This window comes from Schistocerca piceifrons, chromosome X (assembly GCF_021461385.2).
Source record: "Schistocerca piceifrons isolate TAMUIC-IGC-003096 chromosome X, iqSchPice1.1, whole genome shotgun sequence".
In the NCBI taxonomy this organism is placed as follows: domain Eukaryota; kingdom Metazoa; phylum Arthropoda; class Insecta; order Orthoptera; family Acrididae; genus Schistocerca; species Schistocerca piceifrons.
This window is the reverse complement of record NC_060149.1, coordinates 449,449,136-449,469,575: the sequence shown is the minus strand read 5'-3', so window position 1 is coordinate 449,469,575 and position 20,440 is coordinate 449,449,136. Positions and strand designations below refer to the sequence as shown.

At 42.9% G+C, this 20,440-nt stretch overlaps 1 protein-coding gene and 1 non-coding gene across 2 annotated transcripts in view; one reads left to right on the top strand and one right to left on the bottom strand.

Moving 5' to 3' along the window:
- The window catches only part of LOC124721953 (thrombospondin type-1 domain-containing protein 7A-like), a 1,225,854-nt gene that overhangs the window by 618,650 nt on the left and 586,764 nt on the right, over positions 1-20,440 (top strand). The gene's annotated exons all lie outside the window — the stretch shown is intronic.
- Positions 8,890-8,966, bottom strand: Trnat-ugu. Its single transcript has one exon. It is a non-coding gene; the product is annotated as a tRNA-Thr (tRNA).

Sequence of the window (20,440 nt, the reverse complement as noted above, 5' to 3'; positions counted from 1 at the left end):
CATCAGAAACGTTCTGTGCAATTGCATCACACACCACAGTATTTGAATAAGGGAGTCCACATGCCTCGGGCATGGATGTGTGTGATGTCCTTAGGTTAGTTAGGTTTAAGTAGTTCTAAGTTCCAGGGGACTGATGACCTAAGATGTTAAGCCCCATAGTGCTCAGAGCCATTTGAACCATTTTTTTTTTTTCCACATTGACACTCAAAAGCACAATCCCTAGTAAGGCCTTGCAAGGTTGCAACCCACTCCCGATTAGTCTGACCTGCCGTACGTTTTGTACGAAAGAAGGTATACCGTTTGGCAACTACATTGACTGATTCTTTGAAATATGCATCTAATGCAGACAAAATTTCGTCGTAGGACAGAGTTGCTACATCGCGTCGGGGAAATAATTTGACTATCACACGGTACGTGTGCACCCCTACGGAGGATAATGAAAAAGGCTGCCGCTCGTTACCTTGAATTCTGTAGGCAGCGAGATGGAATCCAAATTGGCTTGACCACTCCGTCCAGCTTTCCAGTGCCGCATCAAAAGGACGAAAAGGTGGTGCAACTGCGTTTTGTGGCTGCGTTAGCGGTGGAGAGGCGGCTGCCGCATCGTTTTGCATTGCACGTTGACCCTGGACGAGCTGTCCAAGGGCATCCAGTAAGGCCTGCGTCTGCTGATTCTGTAAGCGATAAAATTCGGACAGTACATCTGGAGATGGTGACGAAGCCATTACACAAGTAAATCATGGCAGTATAGTTACGAACGCGATGTTGCCTCGTCGCCATTGTTGTGGGTTGGCAGGAGAGCCAACACCGGTATACTAGAGGAAGCCGAAAGGCACGCGTCTTAGCTCACGCAGGCTGGCATGAGGTCTGGAACAGGACAAGGAAATTAGACTTTAGAAAAATGGACGTAGCTGGTGGAATACTTAACTTTAATCCATAAATGATGAGCGTCGCTCTTGACTGTACATGACTCAGTATCAATAGTAACTGGTAATGGCGCCTTGCTAGGTCGTAGCAAATGACGTAGCTGAAGGCTATGCTAACTATCGTCTCGGCAAATGAGAGCGTATTTTGTCAGTGAACCATCGCTAGCAAAGTCGGTTGTACAACTCGGGCGAGTGCTAGGAAGTCTCTCTAGACCTGCCGTGTGGCGGCGCTCGGTCTGCAATCACTGATAGTGGTGACACGCGGGTCCGACGTATACTAACGGACCGCGGCCGATATAAAGGCTACCACCTAGCAAGTGTGGTGTCTGGCGGTGACACCACAATAAATAGTGTAAATTCTTTCCTAAGGCTAATTTTGCAAACCGTCAAAATGTGTTTTATTTTTATTGTTTATTTCATTCCTTTATGTACCAGGAAGATGGGAGTGTAACGCTATCGTCCACCGTGGTCCTCTTAAGACAGAAGGATGATAGCTTGCCCCGTGATACCTTTCCTTATAATTTGTCACCTAACAGAAAAAGTCATCTGTTGATTTGAAATGAGAAGCTAGGAAAAGATTGATCCTTGAATTACTGGTTGCGTTTAAAGGATTGCGTGTGTTTGACGGGTGCGTCAAATGTCTCTACTTTCATGCTTCTCTGCCACGTTTCTTCCAGTTCCTTCTTCAATTATTGTGGCTTCCTCATGTGCGCTATTACCTTACTGTCTATAGCCATCAAACAGTATGGAGGAACGTTTTATCCGTTGCAGCGGTTTATGTATCACAATGTTCAGCCCACTCAATTATCTCTCGTTTCTTCTTTTTGACATCTGTCGCCATCCAGTAAAACGTAACGCGTAGTAGCTGCATAAACGTAACCTTGATTATTCACTAATAATCAGCTAAACACGAAGTAGCTTCTTTGTTAAATATGACAGCAGTCTTATTGATACGTTAGTGTGGTATGTGACAGAAATATCGCAAGACCTTCTAATGGAAGCCTTGAGTGACCTACGGATAGAAGGGTGAAGATAAGAGATCTTATCACTCCGAGATAATCAGATCTGGAACATTTCAGTGCTAAATTTGCTAAGTCATACAGACAATGGGTCTCTCAAGCACCACCATATCAAAGACCTACTTTGAGTATCTCGATTCGAATTACTAGGATTATTTCACGCTGCAGTCGTGCTAGAATACTACGCCGAGTACAAGGGGCAAGGGGACAGTATTTAAGCGAAACGAGAGATCTTGTGTGTCTACCAAATAATTGCCACTAAACAAATATGCTTACTGTTTTCCTATACCGGTACTCCAGCATTAACTTTAAGTAAAATTTGACTGTTTGGCCGTTTGCCTGCTAGTAATTGATGTACTAGCCCTAAAAACGAATGGCCTAAATCTAGTAATTAATATATTATTACAAATTGCTCCCGAAGACACCTATGTGTCTCTATGCGGAGGAGGCGGAACTGGGAATGCCGTTACTGTTTTGTTCAGTGTACCGCTGACTAACTGTTTACAGCATCAGTATGTTTAACTGCTAGACTACTCACTATTGTTTCAGACCTTTAATACTATCTGATAACTGTATACTTTTACGTATGGATGGGGGGGGCTTGATGCGAATGAGTTACACAATACCATTACCAACAGCGTGTGAAATCCACGTGAACGTGAGATTACTATGTGTGTAACAGGAAGTAGGAGGCCAACAATAGGAAAATTCGCTTATAGTCCAATGCTGAAAACAATATGTGAGCATACACACCTTCACAAATCAACATGCAACACCGTCGGTGCTGTTCGGAGGTTTTATAACTGCAGCCTTTCTTTGAGGATCCGATCACTTGAGTGGAGTAAATTTTCGAGGTACTTCCTGAGTTTCTGGAAATCACGATTCCTGGATAATCCTAGACTAAACAACTGACCACCTACAGATTAGAGGTTGTTATCTGACACGAGATGTTTGGGTAGGCTACATTCTAAGGACTACAGGGGCTGTCTACGATTTGCAAATACTTAACATTCATACTATCATGTACCATTATTATGATGTCATAGAAAGTTTTTCACAACTGCATCTATGAAAACCACAAGTATTAGGGCAAAGGTTTGTTACCAGTAGCTTTGAACAGCACGTAAGTATTACCGAGATGATTCGGGAACCAAACGGGAGTCCCTGGAGGGAAGGCGACGTTCTTTTCGAGGAACGTTATTGAGAAAATTTAGAGAATCGGCGTTTGAAGCTGACTGCAGAACGATTATACTGCAGTCAACAATCATTTCGCGTAAGAACCACGAAGATAAGATACGAGAAATAAGGACTCCTACGGAGACATGCTAACAGATTTTTACCTCATTCTATTTGCGAGTGGAATAGGGAAGGTAATAACTAGTAGTACTGTGGTCTGCGAAGGAAGTATGTTGATGTAGATGTGGACGTAATTGTAGATGTAGAAAGAGATCGACTTGGACCATCACAATTTTACGCACGATTAATGTGAAAGATTGTCTTTGGTTAAAATCGTCTGGCTTCAATATAGATGTAAATTAATACCAGGAAAAAGATTTATAGATATGAGACACTTTTTGTCACTTGTAAGCTTAAATTTATGATGATAAACGACATGTTGCTACACTCATTAGCATCTGAGACAACTAATTCTGGGAACTCCATCGCATAAATCAATCGACATTCCTTAGTTAAAAATAATTTTTAATGAAAAAGACATTTTGCAGCAATATCTGGATTACCAAAGATCTATCACAGTTTGATGAATTATTTCTCTCTAAAAGGTGTAACGATGGTGAGAGTTTAGGCACCACCAAATGTCCGGCGTGGGCATCTCAGGATGTCGCGTGTAGGTTGCGGTTTGCATACTGCCAATTCCCCAGCAGTTGTGGAATCAATAGAGCGCAGTGGGCAGTAACATTCATTATTCAGTAAGGCGCTCGTATAGACGTGGATAGTAGCTCGGTTGCATGCACTGGCCTCCAGGCAGTAGTTGCTTCCTCTTCGTTGTATACTGCAGCCTGCTTGGCTCAGTGCAGTGAGTATGCAAGAGCGGCTTTTAGCCGCCTCAGTGACTTAAAAGCAGCTCGTGTGACTTTGTAGAAGCTACACTGACATCATGTGTGTGGCTGGCAGCACGCGCGTGTAGTGGACACCCTATCGTTCACGTCGGTCTGTCAGGGCCGCAGCACTTCGTTGTGCAGCAAGCGAACCCTTGGTGACGCCCAGAGCCAGAATGAAGTCATCTTGGTGATAGTCTCGTCTTGGTAGCACTGGCTCGAGCCCCGGTACCGCCAAGTTTAGCAGCGGCTCGTACACCAGCAGCTAACAGACGACGCGACTATAGTCGAAGCTGATAGGTACACATGTGAACCTACGGTCGGCGTGCAGTATGTCGGGGTCGGCAGGAGTCGAAGACAAGGTACATCTAGGGTCCAAATGGCGAGTATTTATAGTTGCTGTGCCCAGTTTTTTTGTGACATGGTCCCGCCTTCTGTAACGTAAGCGACCAAGGCAGCGTTCCCACGTCATTTCAACGAAAGAATGTAAGATTGGTTCTGTAGTTTTTCAGTAACTTAGTAACCAACGGCATAAAGCTGTTAAGCGAAATTAAAGCAATAGAATTCGAAGGCAGCGAATCATCAGAACCATTCACCAGATGAATGAACAACTTAGTGGACGCACTTAAATCTTTGTTCCCTGAGAAAGCATTGCACAAAAATTCAGAGGCTCGCTAAACGTTAATGAAATGAAGAAGCATTCTCGCCGATAAAATTAAGAGTTTTGCTTTAGAAAGAACTCACAAAACTCTAAGAGTAACCGTTGGAAGTATTTTACGAGTATCTGAATACTTGGGGAAAACAGGTTTCAGTTACCTGCTGACAGCAAAATTTAATCAGGATATATTTTGATCTCATTTCGGTGTTGTAGTGTCTCTGAGTTGCAATGATCATCGGTCAGTAATAGACTTCCTCAGCTTCCCCATTTTATAGTGTGATTACCTTCCTATTAAACTTTAATTATCTTCCGAGAGAAACTGTGAACGTAGATGTGAATTTTCGATGACGTCATATGCAAGGCAAATGCGGATTTTAGGTAGACACTTGCAGCAAAATAACACAGACAAGATTTTGCAAGTGGAAGACATAATTAAGAAAACTCTGTGTGTTCCACATAACTTCACAGAGGCTCAATCCGATCCACATGCTATGTCGGATGGTCTTGAAAGCAACTCAGCAAATGAATGTTTGGTTTATCATCTGGCAGGTTAAGTGGTGTATCAAGCAAGAAGAGTCACGAAATGCGCTAAATGTTCATGCATTTGAGGTAGGAACTCATATGACATGCCATTCTCCCAACTTACATCTATTAGAGATTTCTGATCCTCTACATTAAAACACGGCTCATGTGCCCATCGAAAGGAGTCTTCAGTGTTGTTATGCCGGTGGAAAACATTGTCGTGATAAAACTCCGTGACAACAGTTTATGAGGCGACATGTTTTATGGAAGTCTACATAGTTTGGATCACATTAGTGTATAAATATCCAAAATTGGACGCTGCGAAGATCATATGATGGATATCGTTCCTAAGCTGATTCTTCATCATATGAAATACCGTTTTTTCAAGGGCATTAAAAAATTTGAGAGAAGCTGAAGTCTGCAAAATCTTTCATGACTGCCCGGAAACCATCTAAACTAGCTGATAACTGATGTTCTCCGTGGTAAGTTAATTAAATCCATGCACCTGTCATTTCATTCCATAAATTTCATGAATGAATGAATGACTTCGTGAGCTGCGTTTACCGTAGTAACGTGTGATTCCGTGCGTCACAAGAGCGTCGCAGAAGAACCGGTGAACTAGGGGAGTGAGCACATTTTCTCTTCTAGTCGCCATGGTAATAGTTACAGTCAGTGCGGTAACTGTAAATAAGTTTGTCAAAGAGTGCAAATAGTGTCTTTTGTTTATTTCATAACATGGTATACAGAGACTGGTACATCCACAACTTCTGCAGTCTTTCCTCACTGTCGAATTTCTTGCTGTTAAGGAGCCCCTTCGATATGCGGCTAATCAGTTCGACGACTCGTTATTGTCACAGATGCGAGGTGATTCTTACCAGATCGATGCTTTACTTCAAAATCAAACTCACTGTTTCAATGCCCAACATATTAATCTGCTTGATAGATCTTTCAACGATAATAGCCACTTTAATGCTATGTGGTCCACTATTAGATTAAAACTGTGTGCCGGACCGAGACTGGAACTCGGGACCTTTGCCTTTCGCGGGCAAGTACCCTACCAACTGAACTACCCAAGCACGACTCAAGCCCCGTCCTCACAGTCATACTTCTGTCAGTATCTCGTCTCCTACCTTCCAAACATTACAGAAGCTCTCCTGCCAACCCTGCAGAACTAGCAATATCCACTGTGACGACCAGCAATTCTTTAAACAAGTCCTTGTCTTCAGTCCCAAAACTATCTATCCCAATGGACACCGCCTATTACATGAATGCGTGATGTTTGTTCTTTCGGACATCCCTAAAAGAACAGACACCACGCGGAATCCGCAGCTGTGATATATTTTATGCAAATTGAAGGTGGATGGAAGAGAAAGGAACGGAAAGCGAGACCGAGCGAGGTGGCGCAATGGTTAGACACTGGACTCGCATTCGGGAGGACGACGGTTCAATCCCGCGTCCGGCCATCCTGATTTAGGTTTTCCGTGATTTCCCTAAATCATTCCAGGCAAATGCCGGGATGGTTCCTCTGAAAGGGCACGGCCGACTTCCTTCCCTCATCCGATGAGACCGATGACCACGCTGTCTGATCTCCTTCCCCAAACAACCAACCAACCAACGGAAAGCGAGTATTCATGTCAGCTGCATCGGGACTCTATGTGCAATCAGGGGCGATGAGTGAAAATGTGTGCCCGACTGGAATCGAACCCGGTATCTCCTGCTTAATAGACAGCTGCGTTAACCACTGCGCCCCCCCCTCCCCTCCCCTCCCGGGACACAGTGGTTATCGTACTTGTGCAGTACGCCCCTCGGCCAACACACATTCCCACTTAGCGCCAGCTATCTACAGTCCCCATCCATTTCGTCCATGCTCGCTACTTTGAGATCCCCTCAGAGCTCGGACGTGACTTCGTAGTCGCACTGAAGTTAGTGGATTCATTGCCTATCGAGGTGAATCATTTATATCAATGCCCGATGTCTGTTTCTTCGAACATGCATGCGTTGTGTCCTAAAGAACAGGCACAATCCATTCATATAATTGATTTGCCTGGATGGACAATGAATCCACCATCTGCAGAGTGGATGCACAATTACGTCCGACCTCCTGCCGTAATCTCAAAGTAGCGAGCATGGAGGACATGGATGGAGACTGCGGGTAGGTGGTGCTAGGTGGGAATTTGGGTCGGGCGAGGGGCGTATCGAGACAGTCCGCGCAATTGCGACGAACACTGTATCCAGGTGGCGCAGTGGTTAATGCAGCTGCCTAGTAAGCACACATTTGCTGTTGTCGCCGCTGTTTCTGCATAAACTCCCGATACAGTTGACGTCAATAGTTCCTTTCCTTTCCTTTCTCCCCCACCCTTTCTCAGTTTATATAATGGACATCACCTGCTCCCTATCTTAGTGGCTCAGCCACACATAAAATATTTCCCTGCAAATCAGTTCCTACGCTCACCCATATTAGCTTACCGGTACCTTGCAGTATTTTACCAGGCGGATTAATCCATAGTGGCTTCTAAGCTGTGTAATTGGTTCCATTTTTGTGGGAAATGAACCTTGTGGCAGTGACAACAGTTTCCCCTAGGTAAAATGATGTCCCATAAAGTTCCATTATACGCTGTCAAATATCAATTTTAGCGTGACGTTCAAATAGGAAACCTAAACACAAGCCGGCACAGAAACGATGGCCTATACTAGATAAAACTTCCAGGCATCCCGGAATCGCTGTACCCTACCCAAATACTGAATATATCCGATCCCAGAGAATGCACATCACTGCATCAGCGCCACATAATTGGTATCACAGTTGGCTTAATCACCCCTTTCCTATGAGGTTCAAACCTGCCACAGGCACGTACACAACTACGGCCAATGAAAATTTACGTTCCCTTCTATCCACTAAGTCAATTAAGCAAAATTCTGCCTCTAAACACGTTTTAGTTGAGCTTAAATTTATTGGGTAAAATTTGACGTTGCGGACACTTTTATCACGGATTAAGATCACTTCACATTGATTGTCGGGAAGACGATCGCTTGACATCTTTTTGGAGGGAGAATTTTGGGACAGTGTAGCAGACGACGTATAAAACGCTAGTACGTCCCATTATGGAGTACTGCTCGAGTGTTTGGGACAGCCATCAGGTCGAATTAAAGGAAGACATCCAAGCAATTCAGGGGCGTCCTGTTAGATTTGTTACGGGTACATCTGATCAGCAAGCAAGTGTAAGGAAATGCCTCGTGAACTCAAATGGGAATTCCAGTTGGGAGACGTCGCTCTTTTCGCAAGATATTATTGCGGAAATTCAGAAAACCGTCATTTGAGGCTGGCTGCAAACCATTTCTGTTGCCGCCACCTATATTTAGCTAAGGACCGCGAAGATTAGATGAGAGAAATTAGAGAACGTACGAAGGTCCTCTTTTCCTCGATGTATCTTCGAGTGGAACAGGAAAGGATATTACTGGTAGTGGAACATGGTACCCTCCGCCATGCACAAACGGTGATTGCGTAATACGTATGTAGCTGTAGATGAAGATGTAGAGCTAAGTCTTTAGGAAACTGTCCGTACCTATCTCGATACTTCGGGTGGCAACCTTACAAAAATACTCTCTTTTCTACTTCTTGCAGAAGGACCTTACCGTTACTTGTAATGAAATGAACACCCTTAGCTGCTTACAGGCGTTGATATACGTCAACATGGACAGATGAAAATGTGTGTACCGACCGGGACTCGAACCCGGGATCTCCTGCTTACATGGCAGACGCTCTATCCATCTGAGCCACCGAGGACACAGAGGATAGCGCTACTTCAGGGATTTATCTCTTGCACGCCTCCCATACTTACCGTTACTATCACCTTTTGTCAACTCATAGGTAATGAGAGACCAGGAACCTCTCAACGGATTTACCCTGTTTCTTTACGATAAACTATTTAACCGTTCCCGCTAATATCTATAGCTATTCTTCCTCCTATATCACTGTAATAAGCCTGTCCTAAGAACTTCAAATATCTGAGCATTCCTCAATTTTTCGTGATACATCACGTATGCTTTTGCACCTCCCACCGACGGTAACTTCATCATATGCAACAATTTCTCCTCCAGACAATATCCCAACTTTACGGTTGTCAAAAAATTTTCTATAAACATCAAAACATTCTCCCCTGCTTTAGCAGAAAAAGGAGACACTAGTGTAGCAGTACTAAGATGTAGGATGGATACTGCCGTGCTGGATGGAGATCTGTCCTCTCTAATGCACCTGCCTGTTTATGCAAGTCTGTGTTTTCCAGAGCACACCGTGCCATTTTCAACGCAAAATTGCAGCAAGTAAGAGCTGTGTAAGCGAATTTAAGGCCTCGATTTTCAGAGAAAATCCGGAAAGATAACATACACACACACACACACACACACACACACACACACACACACACACACACACACACTCTGTAAGCACTAGCGCCAACACAAATCCAAGGTGACTGACTTTAGAGGCTATCGATAATGAAATTAGTAGCCAATGGATGAGGTAACATGTACTCCGTCCCTCTGTTTTTTGACAAATCCACGTTCATACGGCTACTTGTTAATTTGATTTCATTAGATTCCTTAATAAGACTATCCCAATAGCTGGAAGTGCATGCCAGAATATCCATGTTGTTATATTGTATAGTATGACCGGTGCCAAGAAAGTGTTCTGCAATGGCGGATTGGCTCGGCTGTTCTATGCATGTGTGCCGTTTATGCTCAGTAGACCGTTCCTCCACAGTCCTGATAGTTTGACCAATATAAGACACGCCACAACAGCAAGGAATACGGAAGACATCCGCCTCACGCGAACCAGGATCAACCTTTACGGAACCTAAAAAGATCATGATCTTAGATGGTGGTCGAAAAACACATTTCAAATTATATTTCCTCAAAATGTGACCAATCCTGTTCGAAATGCTCCCTAAGTAAGGTAAAAAGGCGGTAGACTTTGGTGCCACTTCGATATTACCCTCACTCACCCGGTGCACAGTTGGACGATAGTCTTTCACTATAACCATTCTGTTGGAAAGTGACTTTGAGATGGGCTAACTCAGCTGACAATCCCTCATGGTCCGAGATGACAGGGGTCCTGTGAACCAGGGTAAGATGTACTCCTTTATGTTGAACCGGATGGTGACAATTATGAGCGTGCTGATACAAGTCGGTATGAGTACGCTTCCTGTAAAAGGCTTGTCCCAACGTACCATCCACCTTCCTCCTGACCAACACATTAAGCAAGGGAACACAGCTGTTCTAAAGTCTTCTAAGAAGTCACTCAAATTGTCGCACAGGGAGCATTTCCAACAGGATTGGTCTTACTTGGCGAAAATGTGATGTCAAGTGTGTTTTTCGACCGCTGTCCAAGATCAGCATACTTTTAGGATCCGTAATGGATGATCTTGATTGGCGTAAGGAGGACGTGTACTGCATTTCTTATCGTTTTGACATGTCATATACTGGTCAGACTACCAGGACTTTGAAAAAAAAACGGAATTGCATATCCGCTATTGCAGAACACTATCTTGGCACCGATCATCATATGGAATATAACAACATGGAGATTCTGGCATACATTTACAGCTGTTGGGACAGTGTTATTAAGGAAGATGTTGAAATTAAATTAGTAAGTAACCTTATGAACAGGGATGTTAGTTTTTGTTTAAGTTTTGTATGGACTCCCGCTTGCTCACTTCTCAAAAAAACAGAGGGACCGTGTTTATGCTACCTCACCCCTTGATTATTAATTTCACCATCGGTAACTTCTGATGTCGGTCATCTTTATATTGTGATGGCGCTAGCGCTTACAATATATATATATATATATATATATATATATATATATATATATATGTGTGTGTGTGTGTGTGTGTGTGTGTGTGTGTGTGTGTGTGTGTGTGTGTGTGTTGCCTTTACAGATTTCCTCTGAAAATTAAGCCTATAAATTCGCATGCAAAGCGCTTACTTGCTGCAATTTTGCGTTGAAAATGGCAGGGTGTGCTCCTGTAGAAATATCGGCGGTTGCCGACGACATCACCCGGCTGCAGTCCCGTAAGTTATTTGAACATTGTATACGTCGAAAACTAAGGTCTCATATCCTTGCCCTTGGTTTGCTCATGTTAATGCCTGTCTCTGCCACAACAAGAAAAATATTACAGGAATGGATTTAATACTACATGTGATTTCTCAGGCTTTCCCAAAGGACGTGTTGCAAATACACTTTTCGGGTTTGCTCACTGGTGTATTTTAGTTTTGTTTCGAATAAAGAAACTGAATGCCATATGCTAACAATAATTATGAATTCTGTATGGTTCTTAAACTAACGCATTTGTTACGTTGTCTATATCCTTACACAATGCTGTGACCTTTACTAAGATCAACATCGTAATGGCGGTAGCAGCTGAGCTGTAAGAAAAACTTCTTCATAGTTCCCAAACAGATAAGTTTTCGATGAGTTTCAAGTACAGAATATGACAAATCAGCTGTAAAGATTTTGTTATTGACGTTTAACTTGTAGACCATACATTCCTTTTCACAAAATAATATGACTCACAGAAAAATTAATAAAGAATTTGGGACTAATGGAAACAGAAACAGAGGGAATAGCTGCTGTAAGACTTCTATCAGCGTAAATAACCACAAGCGTAGTTATCTTCTAAATACTACTGAGTACTGCGTTCGAGGAACAGTGAAATGTAGTTCCGTATTTAACTGAAATAATGACTGCAGATTGAAATCAATCACAAACAGATACACCGAAGACAAATTGTCAGTAACCAGAAAACAAGGTTATTCACACCGGACAATAAACTCACAACAAGTATTATTGATACCGAGTATTACAGTACGGCGATAAATCTGTTTATTTGGTTTTCACAAGTTATCTCCATTATTTTATATTTACGAGAAGAAGAACCTTTGTGTCCTTTGAAGTATCACCACAGCTAGCATGATAAAAAATATGTCTTACTGTCAGAGCAGGCGGCAAAACGAAAACTCACGATAAACAGTCGAGCAAACAACGGCAATAATATTTCATTTTCATGAGGTAATTTCTTTGCAAATAAATGCATATGGGGAAGCTTCGGAATATCTGCACTTCGACCAAGCCACTACTATCTGACTTGGTAATACACTGTTACATGTTTATTCATCAACACGAGTGTGGTACCGCGATGTAAGACTCATCCCAGTTACTCGCTGTAGAATGAAAAACACCAAACTGGTATTCTGTAGGTATGAATTGCAGTTCTTGCTCTACGAATATGCTGCCACTTTCTACCGATGGAGATCGAACTATAAACTGTTACCTTGAATTTTTTCTCGGCAGTAATCCTGCTTTTGGTACTGCGGTAAACTGACTTAAGACTTTCCTAGTATCGTTAAGGATAATTTTTTACCTACAGTGTGATCATTCCAGAAGGGCATGATATGTGTTAGTTGAAGAGTGGGCGCTCGAAAGTTAATGCATCTTTAACTCCACTCGTTTATCGAACTGTGCACAATCAACGTATCTTCCACTGCAGTTGATTTTCCAAAAAGTTTTACAGCTGTTGTGAAAACCGTAGCACCAAGAAGGATAGTTGCTACTAAATTGAAGTTTATAATACAGACTTAGTAAAGGCCAATGCACAAACTGATCAGATTACTGAACTCTAGCAGATTACTGACTTCGGTTCTACAAAATGGTGTAACCCCCACGTCCTACAGTAAGAATTCCGCACATCGTCACATAGATACAGCGAGAGCCTGGCTGTGCTCCTGAGGAATTTTCTCCGACGATATATGCATGCGGATCCACTAAACATCGACAATGGTCGTTGATCAACCATTTGCGAGACGTGTTCGATGGGTGACGTGTCAGTTGGAAGTACGGCGCAGGGAAGCAATAATATATATTTTTCTTCAAAAAATGATTGAAAGTTCCACCTCACGTGTGATTGTGTGTTGCCCTGGTGAAGATTGGAATGAGTATATACATAAGCCGGCCGGGTTGGCCAAGCGGTTCTAGGCGCTACAGTCTGGAACCGCGCGACCGCTACGGTCGCAGGTTCGAATCCTGCCTCGGGCATGGATGTGTGTGATGTCCTTAGGTTAGTTAGGTTTAAGTAGTTCTAAGTTCTAGGGGTCTGATGACCTCAGAAGTTAAGTCCCATAGTGCTCGTATTCTGACACTTCACTGATGTATCAGTTGCTACTCAGATTGTCCTCAATCCCTAGAAGCTGAGATAGTATACTGTATTCAGTATCACATAGGACCAACAAGACTGTTATTTGCACACTACGCTGCTGAATAAAACCTCATTTTATTACGAACGACTTTCTTGTCTCAATTGAGCTCTCTGGACATGTGAGTCTATAGCAGCGTCCCAGGAGTTTTGTTCGTGTACTGAGTTTAGTCTGTCTCGATTGGTCATTTTCGTTTACACGTGACCTCAAAACTGCGTGTGTCGCGAGCGCTGTCTGCTGTTCAGCTTGGCACTCTAACGGTGAAAGTGAGGTTATGAGGGACTGTCTTTTTTACGAAAAATCGAAATTTAGTAACAAAATGTAGGAACAATCAATGACAATAGAGCTTATTAATGTCCAAAGTAAAATTCATGGTGGATGTTCCTGTCAAAATTCGTGTGGAAAATTCTCTACACTCCTGAGAACTGAAAGAATAGGAAAAGTGTCATTCAAACAGTTCAGAGCACATCCTTTTATGTATATATATTTGCAAACGCATCAAACAATATCTAGAAAGCAGCAAACAGCGCCGTTTCACTTTATAATTTATTTCTCGTTAAAACTGAGTGCCAAATAACATCAAAAATGTTTTTCTCTTCAAATAATTCTGAGTTTTTTGCTTTTGAAATAATATTCATTATACTCCGTTTATATATTTAAGTTCTTAGTTCATCAACAGTGTAGACTTTTTTCAGTAAAACGAAAATATCTTTCTGCTTTCAGATATTTCGTCTCACTTGTATGAAAATACTACTACGAATAATACCATGTCTCGTGCAACCTCTTCAACGTGACGCAAAACAAACAACACAACAAAGATTAAGACGACACGAAAGTTTAAAATCTATTTCTATAATACGAGTAAGCTCTAACAGAATAAGTTAACTTCCGATGATAACAGACGCTGCCAGAGTCCACTATTTCTGTGCATGCTTAGTGTGTAGCGTATTTGTAAATTTAGAACTCGACACTGGATTCCGTCTATGAATCATTAACGTCATACAAATATTCGCGACGCGCCTGGTTGCTGATTTACACCGAAGCACGAAAGGCTCACGCACATCGAGCAGTCGACTGTGACCAGAAAGTCGCTCGTGTAACGCGGGTTGAGGGCAGACTCCAACTTCGTGTCATAATGGTAGCATCTAACACGTATGCGGCCATCGCCGTTGGAGAAATCTGAGCGGAACCTATTTGAAACCATTACATTTTTCCAGACGGTTCGCTATCGATAGCGTCTACGCACGTACTGTACTCTGAGGTCTTTGTGTCACACATAAAACCAGTATCAGGCGGCGTAAACTACTCTATACAGTCAGTTCTACCTCGTCATAAAACTTGAAGCAGTTTCGTCCATAACAACCATGCGGACCCGTCGCTCTTCATTTTACAAATCTTGCCACAACAGTTTTTATGCATGTAATAGAGCGCGCTGCCGAGTCTATACATATGCAACAGTAATTACTTATTGCTGGTTCACAGTGCCAAATATCATTCCAGTTTGAATACATTAGGGACATTCTTTCAGGGTGTTTCAATTGTCACGAGCCTCAGTGCATATTATACGGTCAGCTAACAACGAAAAACTATAGTAACTATTCGCAGTACGTTATAATTTATAGGAAAATATAATTTTTCCTCATATAAATTTAAGAAAATATACAATTCAATAAATGAACTTCATAATTTTTTCAAGCCTGAGCGTTTCCTCGATAAAATAATTGGGCATTCATAATTTATGAATGAAGTCAAATGTTAATTCATGTAATGATTTTCAGCTATGGACCATACATTCACCTACAGATGAAGTCGGAGATAGTCACTGTTGCTGGCAGGCCACGATCAGGCGAACACTCGCATGTATGGCGCATGTTATTGCTATGTCGCAAATTTGTTGGAAAGTGTGCTGCTATTGTTATAAAATCTGCAGTAATGCAGAACGTGATGATCTGTTTTGTTATTATTCCACGAGACAACAGATTATCGATTGACGCTGCTTTAAAAGCCAAATTTTTATTTAGAATGAATTACATCTCAGACAAAAAAAGAGGTTTTCTATAGTTAATTGAGAGTTTCAAACGAAGATTTGTGAAACAGTGCGCCACAGGAAAAAAAAAAAAAAAACACACGCACACAGATTGCTACTTCTACACCTTGCCCACGCGAATACGTTTTCGCAAATCCAGTCGCATGTAAATATTTACAAGAAACGATTTACATCAGCTACAAATGTTCCGAGTATATCCAAGACGTTATTCAGTAGATATTTACTTCAAATGCCGCGTTTACGATAAAATCGAGTACGAGTAGATGTAAATAAACGGGATAAAGCGACGTTACAGTCGTCATATTGCTTGGGTCACGGATCATAGTTAACGTGTTTTAAAGCAACCCTGACTACCACTCACTACGTTAGAAGTAAAATGTTCGACGTTCAGCACTTATGGGGTTCAAAGCTGTTGATTACTGATAATGCTGCTGGGGTTAAGGGCATTGTATAAATATTTGTCGAGTGACACTTGGTCTCTTACGTCATCTACTGATCGGAAGTTCACAAGAGGATATTAATATATATTCAGCTGGACGTGCTGCTTGTATTAGAATTTCTCGCTGGTATTTTACAGTTAATATACACTACTTTTCAGTGCGTAGTAACTACAGTACATAGCTTGAATCAGTGACGTCGACCCCAGATATTTCCATCGTGCTTGGAAACGATTTTTACGCATAATTATTATGCAATACCAATCCTATATCTCTTATTTTCACAAAACTAGTCTTGGACGAATCGAGGCGTGTGAATAGCTTGGAACACAGTATTGCCATTTGAGAACAAACATTGAACCATGGGATGGACCTGTTCAGCGGAAACGGTCACTTAATCCTTGCAGTAATGTGACGTTGTAGAGTAACCATGGCACCGATGGAATGCCAGGATGTAATTGCCCAAATCATATTAAAACTGCCGCTATGGTTCGCTCTTGGGAAGTAAACTCGGTCAGAGGTTGGAAAAAGTGTGATGCAAGACTCATCCGACCAACGACTTTCTTTCATGGCTTCATAGTCCAAGTTTATTGCTTCGGAACCACGTTCTCCCTCTACGGGTGTCTGCATCCCTGAAGTGTGGTTTCAGAAATCCTTCTCGTCGTGTAATTCTCAGCTTTGGAGCTCCATTCGTGTTGTTTTGGTGCTGACAGGATTCGCGAGTGCGACATTCAGTCCTGTAGTGACTTTTTCAGCTGTTGTCCTCTTGTTTTTCGTCACAATCCTCTTCAATGACCGTCCCTAACGATCATCCAACACACACTTTCGCCTGCTTTGTGTATGAGCGGATGATGGTCTTCAGCTTTCCCTGCAGCAAACACTTTCACTCCCTTGTTTACGGAAGACCCACCATACGAGCACCAACAATTCTTCCACATTCTAATTCACTTACCTCCGACATAATGTACTCACAATTACAGACTGACACTTGCAACATGTTGAGGACATTGCACAGGTGCCGTTCGTGTTCAGATACAACAGCACAACCTGAACGCTTACCAAGCATCTGTAAGTATCTTCAAGCATGCACTTTTCGCTATGTTTACGTATTTTCGTCCACCGCCGGTAGTTATGAATTGATTCCAGTATGAAATCAACCATGCTGTGAGAAACTGATATACGAATGATTCATACACCAATATCCGAAACACTGCGAAGATATTAGGTTTGGGCTTGTGCATGATCCTGCTAATTGTTCAGCTAATCTTATTAGTCATACGAGCGGATCAAACAGCTTTACACTAATGCCTGTCAGTATTAAAGGGGTTTGATCCCAGACTCTTACAATCGTTTGGAGAAAGCAAGGCGGGATGCGAGGGGGGTTCCTGTCCTAGTTGAGAGAGCCAATAAAACACCACTGACAAGCGGCAGCAGCGGAATGCCGGCTTGCGATCGACTCGCAGTATCGCCGTCGCAGTGAAGCGTCGGGTGGCGGCTGCAACGACACGGGCGGCTGTCGACGCGCGGAATCCGGCGGCCTCTAGCTCTGGGTAGCGATCTCTAAAGCGCTCTCGTGGACATCGAAGATTCGCACTCTGGAATCTCGCACCAGGAACACCTGAAGTACTCACTGTCTCGCACGGATCGGCTCTCATCCCCCATTTAGGAAACAGGAACCAGCAGCATAGATGTCTGCCACATGAATAGGATGAGCAGCAGTGGCGCTCAATCACTCGAAGGCGGATAACGGACAGCGTCCAGGTCACGCAGGTCAAGCCTCCAGCAGGTCTGCAGTGTGATGACGGCCTCCGCGCCTCATCAGTTTTGTTCCGCAAGTTGGCAATGCAGCTGGCAGCAGCAGCGTTCTTCCAGATGGACCGCTGGTTCCATAGAAGATCGAAGAGTGGTAGGCGTGCTGAGGGTCGACCTCCATAGCGTCCCCTCTCACTGGATAGCTGCAACTGACACAAGGGCTAAGATTACACACTGGGCGGTCGCCAATTAATACTCAACAATGAGATATTTGTTAAAATGGATGGGGTATTTATACGGGCGCTTCCAGTGCACTCTGCGACGGTGGGGATGGCTATGACATCACGTGTCCTGCTTTTTCCTTCTCTGTTAACTCTCCTAGCGACTTCAGACTTCCGCAACTTCACCTTTCAGAGACTCTTTTATGCTGGCTCGACACCTGAATACTACGTTGCACGTAGCCCTTCTTACGAAACTCTGCTTTGTTATTAGTACGCCGGTATCTCTCGGCTTTCATGATGTCATTATGCTTCGCTCACAGACTTGGGCACTCGGTCGTTCCCCGTGCTCCGATAGCTTCCGTGTTAGCCGCAACTCGCACAGCAATTCCCCCAAGCTACCAGTCTGCTGATCATTGACACACCGCCGGCCGCGGTGGTCTTGCGGTTCTAGGCGCGCTGTCCGGAACCGTGCGCCTGCTACGGTCGCAGGTTCGAATCCTGCCTCGGGCATGGATGTGTGTGATGTCCTTAGGTTAGATAGGTTTAAGTAGTTCTAAGTGCTCAGAGCCATTTGATCATTGACACAGGCGGTTCGCCCTCTGGGAGCTGCCATGGTAGAACCTGGACGAATTTTTAATGTCCACAGTGGATGCTACCCTGGGCTGTAACAATACTAATGCTGAAAATGTTGAAATAATAGTAAATTGTAAATAAACATTAATTACAAAAATTATGATGACAGGTCATAAATAACTTTAGTTAACACCACCTGTTTATAAGAATGAGAGTGCTAATTACTTATTTATTCAGTCAGTCTCACATTAACGAGTAGTGGCCCACTAAGACAAAAAAGAATGAGAGTATTAATTATCTATTTATTCAGCCAGTCCCCCATTTACGAAAATCGGCAGCTGTGGAATACGTTCAAATCTCTTTACGTTCTGTTAGACCAGTCCTACTAATCGCAAACCAGATCAAACAGGTTCTCCAAATCCAGGCATCACGAGAATTACCTGGGTGAAAACATGTCCTACAAAACATGTCCTCAAATTTTTCTAAGTCGTTCTGTTGCATCAAGTTTGCTACTCGCGGAATGTAAAACTGTTGAAATCTGCGAGATTCGAACATCAGAGTTGCCATTGCAGTATCGAAATACACAGTAGCTAAAAATTTGAGTTTAGCGAACAGTTGCAGAAAAAATCACTAAGCGTCGTTCAGAAAAACGACCGATGTGCATCTTAGATACCAAACTCAGGAGAAACGGAAGATCAGAGTTGTGGGACATAGCGCAAAAGACAGGTCAACAAAGGACAACGAGTGCTGTTAGTTGACACTAGGCGTGGTAGTTGCCGGGAATGACCGTAAAAGACTTTGCCATATACAGTCGCTCCCATCAGATGCCGCGCGGAGTGTAAACTTCGTTTGCGCGGTTAATACACACCTTCCCTCTCCAGTCTCAACCATTTTTGCTTTAAATTTAAAAATGTGTCTTTATTCAAAATACGCAAGAAGTAAGCTTACAGCCGGCCGCGGTGGTCTAGCAGTTCTAGGCGCTCAGACCGGAACCGCGCGACTGCTACGGTCGCAGGTTCGAATCCTGCCTCGGGCATGGATGTGTGTGATGTCCTTAGGTTGGTTAGGTTTAAGTAGTTCTAAGTTCTAGGGGACTGATGACCACAGATGTTAAGTCCCATAGTGCTCAGAGCCAACTAAGCTTACAATTAACCTCAACAACCAACCTCGATTCAGTAGTTTAGTTGATACGATAAAGACCATATTACATATCTAGGTGCTTATCCTATTTAACAGTAGAAACATGTTGAATAACAGAATTTCATGGTGAGTGAAATGCTATATATTTTTAGGAATATATCACATGTGGACAGTTGAGACATACTTTGTCGGTCATGCAACATCTTGCAGTTTGAAACAGAAGGTCTTTTACCATGGAACATTTGATATTAGCTAATGAACTGCATCTTTTTAATGTCTTAACAGTTTCTTCCGTCTTGAAAATAGCAATTTGTATAGGATTCCAACAACTTCAACTTAAAAATGTACTTAACTTGCAGCTGGTTTTCGATAGTACTTCTGATTAATTTGATTCCACTTACTGATTGTTGGGGTTTAGTAGAGTAATAATATAACAGATATACTATTAAATATGGAATTCACAAGATTTTCTCGATTGCAACGCTTTTAAATTTCAGTAGAATATTTTTGTTCCTAGGTACTTGACCGTCTTGTATCTACATCTACATCTACATTTATACTCCGCAAGCCACCCAACGGTGTGTGGCGTAGGGCACTTTACGTGCCACTGTCATTACCTCCCTTCCTGTTCCAGTCGCGTATGGTTCGTGGGAAGAACGATTACCGGAAAGCCTCCGTGCGCGCTCGAATCTCTCTAATTTTACATTCATGATCTCTTCGGGAGGTATAAGTAGGGGGAAACAATATATTCGATACCTCATCCAGAAGCACACCCTCTCGAAACCTGGACAGCAAGCTACACCGCGATGCAGAGCGCCTCTCTTTCAGAGTCTCCGTAACGCTA